Consider the following 7,622-nt stretch of genomic DNA (forward strand, 5'->3'; position numbering starts at 1 on the left):
CATCAACCCCCCAAGAGGGCAGTAAATGTCTCTCTTCTTGCCTTAGAGCCCACAAAGTGAGAGGCTGCTTCTAGTCCAGTTACTAATCCACGCTGGTATGGCCCCCAGTCACAAGCATATGGGAAGATCAACCACAACGCATCTTCTATCAAGGGATCAGAGCAAGAGACCAACCAAAAAGGGCCCAAATGTGGGATCAGTCCCATTACCTACCTGTCCCATTAGCTACAAAGCAAATTGGGGACATTTGTTGAAAGGGAGAGGGAAAAGAAGGGATAGAAGAAAGGGAACAAAAAGAGTATTGGATTGGGAATCAACGATCTTGGCACAATATATCTGGTGTCTGCATTTTGCTAGCTCTGTGACTTCAAGCAAATTATTTAACCTCGTTGGGCCTCATTAAGGAGATTGAACTAGATAGTTCTGGCATCCCTTATAGATTTCAGGGTTGCAGCAAGGTCAAGAGCCCAGGCTTTGTGGGCACCACCTTGGAGATTCTGGGGCACCTAAAAGGCAGTAGGTGGAGGAAAAGGGGGGAGTAAAGGAAGAGAGGGTCCCCAAGGCACAAAAAAGAGAGGAGAATCTAGGAGAATAGCACATTTATTTAACTTTTTAGAATTGGTGAAGTACTTTGTACAAATTATCTGTTTTGATCTTCACCAGTCAGTGAAGTCAGTACTAATAACATGATTATTCTCATTTTACAGATAAAGAAATAGAGGCTCAGGAAGGATCATAGATTTACAGCTGGAAGGGGTTTCAGAACCTATCTAATCCAACCCCCTCAATTTGAAGAGGAAGAAACTGAAAACCAGGAAGGTTAAGTGACTTGTTTCAGGACTAACAATTATTAAGTATGAGATAAAAGATTTGAAAAAGGGTCTTGAATTCATCACTCCACAGAACAAAGACCATTTTGGTAACTCAGCAAATTTACCTGGTGTTGATCCTGATGAGGTCTTGGAAGCGATGAGACAAATGTTGGTGGTAAAATTGGAGTTCACAACCTTTCTCTCAGAGAGGCTTAAATTCTAAAAATAAAACATGATGAACATGTGTATCCTGGACCTTGTCCAGGGGAAGGAGTCAAGGAGGTGAATGGTTCAACCAACAAGCTCCCTTTGATCCAGTTTTTCCATCTTTGGATAATGTCTTTGACCTTCAGCAGATGGGAAGCAGTCATCAGAATCCATTGTCCTGCTAGAATTTATGGGCAGAAGGAGAAAGAAGGATGATCAGAGCAGGTGCATGGCAGATACGGAACTAGTCATTCTGGAACTTAGCCCAAAGGTTACACAATGTATCTGCGCAGGACAAGATCTTGAGTGAATTCCATTTTAGGGAGGACGGGAAGACACCTGAGAAATCTTGCTTCCTAAAACATCAGCCCAGTAGAAAGACTCTGAGACACTACAAAGCTGCTACTGGGGAGGCTGCCACAGCAAGAAGGAACAGGGCAGGGTTAGGATGGGGAAGAGTGCATCCACAGTGTCACAAGGGGAAGGGGAGAGGAAGATACTTGTCATTTGCTAGCTTCCTGTTTTAACTAATTGTCCTTGCTAATTAGGGGCCAAATTTAGGTGTTTTCTACTGCTAGGAGAACACAAGGCCCATCAACACCCTCTTAATGCCAGCACTCTGGGACAAAGCCCAGGTTGCCTTGCCCTAGTTCTGATTTCACGTCCATCTGTTTAACTGATAGTACTTCCCTAGAACAGAGAAGTTGGTGTTCAGCAATGGCATGTGGGTCATGGAAGGCAGACCTTAACAAGAGGGAAAAGGTCAGAATTTGAAGTCAGATAGCTGGGGGGAAAGAGGACAGAGAGAACTCATTTTTTCACTTTCAACATCCATTTCCTCATCAGTAAAATGAGGGCATTGAACAAGCTAGCCTCTGAATCCCCTTCCAACTCTAGACCCATAATAGTCTTTGTGACCTTGGACAAATGACTTAGACCCTCTAGGCCTCAGTTCCCTTATCTGTCAAAATGGGGGGGTGGGAGCAGCTGAACCCTGAGGCCCCATCCACCTCTAAATCCTGTGCTCTGTCCACCCAAAACCTCCTGCTAAGGCCGCTCTCTCTCTTGTTTTAATAGCCAGCATCTGTCATTATATGGCTTCTCTAGAGGGACCCATCTCACCACTGTACCACCCATTACTGTCTTGTTCTTCTGCTTCTGCATTCTTCTTGGCAATTTAGAAAGTGAAGGCACAAAGCCAGCAAACGGCAGGGAGATTGGAGGAGCCAGATCCAAAAGTGTGGTTCCCCCCCCCCCCCCCTTGTTGGGCCAGACCAGCCCTATCAGGTTCCCCTGATAATGAAACAGAACTTTGAATGGCCTTCCATCCTTAGCACCTTTATGACTGCTCTGCTCATTTACCTCTCACCCTTACCATTTTGTCAGCTGCCTGGGAATCTCTTAGTGAAGCCGTAGCTAAAAATCTGCTTTTGCTTGGTGGAGAGGTTGCTACCCACATCCTGCTAGCTCAGGAACTTGTGCCTGCCACCTTGGCCTTGGCTTGCCCACGTTTGCATTTCCATAGCGACCTAAGCTGGCCTTGGGATTTACACATTCCTGTTTGCTCTAGGCAAGCTTTCCAGCCTTGGAAAGATTCCCAGGGCACAGATCTCCCTTTCCCTCTGAGGATTTTCTTTGCTCTGTACTGAGTGAGTCAAAAAGAAACATTTTTGGCAGCCTTCCCACAAAGGCTTCATTCAGTCTTGCACCTCCCCCACATGCCTGTCTTTTATTTACCCACATATGCATATATTGTGTCCTTCTAGCAGAGTATAAGCTCCTTGAGGGTGGAGACTTCTTCATTTCATCTTTGTATAGTCATGTTTTACATGTAGTAGATAGTAGAGGCCACTAGGTGGCACAGTGGACAGAGTACTGAACCTGGAGTCAGGAAAACCTAAGTTCAAATGATTGATTACAAGCCTGTGTGACCCTGGACAAATCGATTAAATTCCGACTGCTTTAGTTTCCTCATCTGTAAAATGGAAATAATAATAGCACCTTCCTTCTAGGATTTTTGTAAGGGTAAAATGAAAAAATATTGGTGAAGTGTTAGTGATTGTCATTCTAGGTAGACGTTCCATAGGCACTTGTTAAATCAGACTGAGTGGAATGGAACAGGCACCACCCAAACTCATGCTATTAGATGGGCAACATCAGGCTTTCTCATGTGACCAGGACATAATGGGATTTTATCGCCCCATCAGTAATAAGGAATATAATGAAATTCAGAGAGAGAGATTAGTGTGAACCAGTGATGCTGAGTGAAGTGAGCAGAAGCAGGGGAGACATTTCTGAGATGACCATGACAATGATGTGATGAAAAACAGTTCTGAAAGACTTTAGTCTTCTATTCTAAGCAGCAACCTATCATGATTACAAAACTCATGATGGAAACAGTTCTCTCCCACCTCTTGGCAGAGAGGTAATGGGGAAAGGGAGAGAGGAACATCTGTTTATTAAACACCTACCACATTCCAGGCACCCAATTATATTGAAATGTAGATTTCAGGGTTTTTTTCTTTGCATATTAAAAGAAATCACAGACACCAAAGTAAGAACCCCATGGGCTAGAGGTACAGAACCATTGTTCTACTTGCTATAGTAGGTATCTACCTATCAAACCCATGGTCTCCTTAAATAAGATGGAGACTAATTCAGACTCTCTCTCTGAAACATGGAAGAATGAAAGCTATAATAGTCTAATTTCCTTTTTTGATAGGAATTCTAGACTAGCATATCAAGGAATTACCTGAATTTCAGTAAAATATTTGATAAAACCTCTCATGATTTCCCTGTGGTCAAGATGCAGAAATGCAGACAAGATGAAAACAGTTAAGTGGATTCCAAATTGATTCAGTGACCAGACCTAGAGAGGTGATAGCTTGGGAAGTGTGGGCATTGGGAGAGTAGTTGGCAAAGAAAACCATTGAGGTCAGAGGGTCCTCGATTTAGAAGTGGAAGGGACCTTTAGGGCCTTCTAGCCCAACTCCTCATCCAAAAGATGAGGAACCAGAGGCCAGAGAGGTGAAGTCTGCAAAGTGACTTGTTCAGGGTAAAACAACCAGCAAACAGAAGAGGAAAGTTTGAGCCTAGGTCATGTCTCTAAGTCCAACACTCTTCCCAAAATGCCATGCTGCCTCTAATTAAATGATCAGATTTCTGATGGTGGAATAAATTCAATTTGCTTCTGCTTATGTTAGGGCATGGCAGGAATGTGTTAAAAGGCAATTAAAGGCAGCTGAGTACATAGAATGGCCATTAAACCTCCTGTCAGGAGTGCCTGGTGACATGGCAGAAATACGATAGTTGAACAGCAGTGAGCCATGAAGGGAAAGGAAAAGGACAGAAGATCTCCCTCCAAACAAGTATGGAGGGACAAATATGGTTTATATTGGGTTATATTGCTATCTCGGCTAGGAGCTTAGGCAGCCCTGTGGGCCCAGAGTGGCTGGAGGAAGACATCTATATTCTCATCTATATTCTCCAGGTCATCAAGAAAGAAACTCTCTGGAAAGAAAAAACACTTGAAACCAAGAAGAGGCAGTGAAGAAATGTGAGCAGGGTGAAGAGGCTGGGGGTGCAGGAACGAGCCAGCTTCTGGAGCAGTCTCCCAGCATCTGGTCTTCCCTTGACTCTACCACTGTCGTAGTAATGAACGGGAATGTGGGGTCCAGTCTTTAGAAGCTCTGAAACCTTCACTATTAATAGGTACAAAGTACTGGTAGTGGGAGGTAGTGATGATGGTGCTGAACTCAGAAAAGAGTGAGTCCTTGTACTTGAAGGGTAGTTGTGAGAGCCACAGCTTGCATCCAGCAAAATTGCATCCTGTGTTGGTCAGGAAAAAAACAAATAAGAGACTGGAAGTGATGCCTTGCTGAGAGAAACTTAGGCAGCTGTCAACACCAGACACTGATAGAGAGACACACTCAGAGACATAGCTAGAGCCTTGTCTCAGGGTGCCCACACTGGAAGGGGCATGCTTCCATTGCAGGAAGGTGCGTTTGCATACTTGCAAACCTTGGCAACCACCTTCCCTATATCCACTACCAGCTGTGAGGAGTTTTGAAGGTTGGCGCTAGCATGTAATAAGCATTCAGTAAGAATCTGGTGAATTGAACTGAGTTGTTGCATGCCATGTGTGAAGAACAACAAATCCTCACTGACCAGATGCCATTTCCGAGGAGTTCAATTTGATTCAATTAAATCCAACCCAAGGAGGATTCATTATGTACCTACTGTGTGCTGGGTACTGGGGGGTACAAAGGCAAAAACAGAACAGTCCCTGACTTCAAGTTGCTATTCTGGGTGCTGGGGATCTAAAGACAGAAATGAAACAAAGCCTGCCCGCAAGGAGCTTCCATTCTGGGAAGGGGAAACCACGTGTACACAGATGAGTGTGGACAAAATAAAAATGAATTTCTAGAGAGGAGCATTGCCAGACAGCCTGAGATCCTATGGCATCCTATGGCTTACTATACAACCAAGTTGAATTATTTTTTCTCTTTTTTAAATAGGTAACCTGTTCAGGACAAAAAATAATCTTTGTGAAGTGCTCAGAACACTAACTGATTCATAGTAGGCACTTAAATTCTTGTTGTCTCCCTCCTTGTTGCCATATTTTAATTTTTAAGTAATTTTTATAACTTTATGGTCACTAGCAAATATAAGCCTTTCCATATACAAAGGATAGAAGAAGATGCTCAGTTTGAAAACATTAATCAGCCATGTATACAGCTTGTTGGTTTTTAAGTATACAGAAATCTTGCATAGCTGTACCCAAACTGTTGTCTGCTGTGTAAGAGCAGGCCTGGAAAAGATATCTGGAGTGTTTGCCATTGTCCTAGTCAACTAGACACCATTTGGAGATCATCAGTGTGAAATATTGGCCTATTCTTCCTTCCAATGAGCTCCTGAAGCCAGAACTGACACCCACATTGCCGTTTATTGAGACAGCACCAAAAGCATCCTGAGTCCAAGGCTGGCTTATGGGATGCGAAGCACATCTGCTCCCATTCTACTGAATGCTTTGTCTCTTCCCAGTCGGGGTTAGCATGCAGTCTCTCACCTTCCAATGGCTCATAGCTAATTTGGGCCATAAACAGGATGGCTGCATAATGCTTCACCAAGGGGTCATTACCAAGAAGTCAAATGAGTCAGAAACACATTCTTTTGTGTATCATCTGCTGGGACCAACCAGCTCCAAGCTATGATGTCATTAATCTAAGACTAGAACCCAAAACGTTGATTACTCTTTCCAGTTCATACCAGCTCCATGCTCAATTTTCAATTTGAGCCTGCCATGTTTTACCAGAGGGACTGCAAGGGATTGCAGTCAAACACAACAGGCCAAAGAAGGAAGCCAGAGTTTCCAGTCAACAGTCAATCAGAGGATGGCTCAGCTCTCTCTTGTTTGAATAGGGATGGAGTTTTACAAGATGAAGTCAGACCACTGCCAAGGGACCAAACACCTGGGAACTCTTGGTAGGCGTGAACATGGAATTGACATGTGTGGGCAGATTTTTCAACTACCAGATGGTTACTTCTGGGGCTACTATGGTGTAGGAAAGTACTGACATCTTGTGGACAACTGGGAGAGGAACATATTATTATGCCCTTAGGAGTGGGTAGGAATAATATCAAAATTAGTGGTGTCTAGTAATGGGACTCTAATCATGTAAAATGGCTTCCAGAATTCAATATAACTAATACCCATGATTTTGTTCCATGGGACGTAGTAGACAGGCTTTGGCTGGAAATTTTATTTTCCTGCAGCCAACTTGAAGAGGGTCTCTCTGAACTTGATTAAACCATTCTTCAAGCACCAGCCATCCATTGATTCCATCACCAGACTTGGTAGCCAAGGCTTTCCAGATTGGTAGGACTAGTCCAAACTTGCCCTCAAGCCTACAACCAATGAAACATTAGAAGATTCTTGTGAAAGATTTTAATGTAAAATTTAAACTATAAGGACAGTTTTATATAACTGAAACCAATCAATTGAAATTTACATCTAAGTAAATTAGTATTATGGTTTGGTCTTCTATTTGACTCTCTTTCTTCCTCATCTCACATATCGAGTGAGTTGCCCCGTTTTATCAAGCATTGGATTGGGAGTTAGAAGGTCTAGGCCCAATCCCATCTCTAATATTGACTATCACCTTGAGTATTTTAACTAACTTCTCTGGACCCGGGATTTCTCATTTGTAAAGTGAGAGAATTAGATTAGATGGCCTCTGGGGTCACTCTCAGTTCCTATGTACGTGATTCTAGCTCCAAGATACCACTTGCATTCATCCCCTTATCTCTATCCTCATTCCCACCACCCTTTTTGCCACATGTCTAGACTATTAATCTTCCTACCTCTATTCTCTCCCCCTGTCAGTCCATCCTTCAAACTGCCACCCAAAATCACCTTCTGTATGGTTATACATCTAGTCATACCACTTCTCTATTCCAAAGTGGGTGCGTAGATAGAGAGATGGACAGAAAGATAGATGGATGGGTAGATGGATACATGGATAGATAGATAGATAGATAGATAGATAGATAGATAGATAGATAGATAGATAGATAGATAGATAGATAGATAGATAGATAGAT

At 43.1% G+C, this 7,622-nt stretch overlaps 1 long non-coding RNA gene across 1 annotated transcript in view; it reads right to left on the reverse strand.

Annotated features, from left to right (window-relative positions):
• Positions 1 to 629: 629 nt before the first annotated feature.
• The window catches only part of LOC138161477 (uncharacterized), a 117,844-nt gene continuing 110,851 nt past the window's right edge, over positions 630 to 7,622 (reverse strand). Inside the window, exon 4 of the long non-coding RNA XR_011168379.1 lies at positions 630 to 1,200. This is a non-coding gene — a long non-coding RNA (uncharacterized lncRNA). The remainder of the gene's footprint in view (positions 1,201 to 7,622) is intronic.

Source organism: Petaurus breviceps, unplaced genomic scaffold (genome assembly GCF_028583685.1).
Source record: "Petaurus breviceps papuanus isolate PSGF00001 unplaced genomic scaffold, PetGlider_PUasm1.0 185, whole genome shotgun sequence".
NCBI lineage: Eukaryota > Metazoa > Chordata > Mammalia > Diprotodontia > Petauridae > Petaurus > Petaurus breviceps.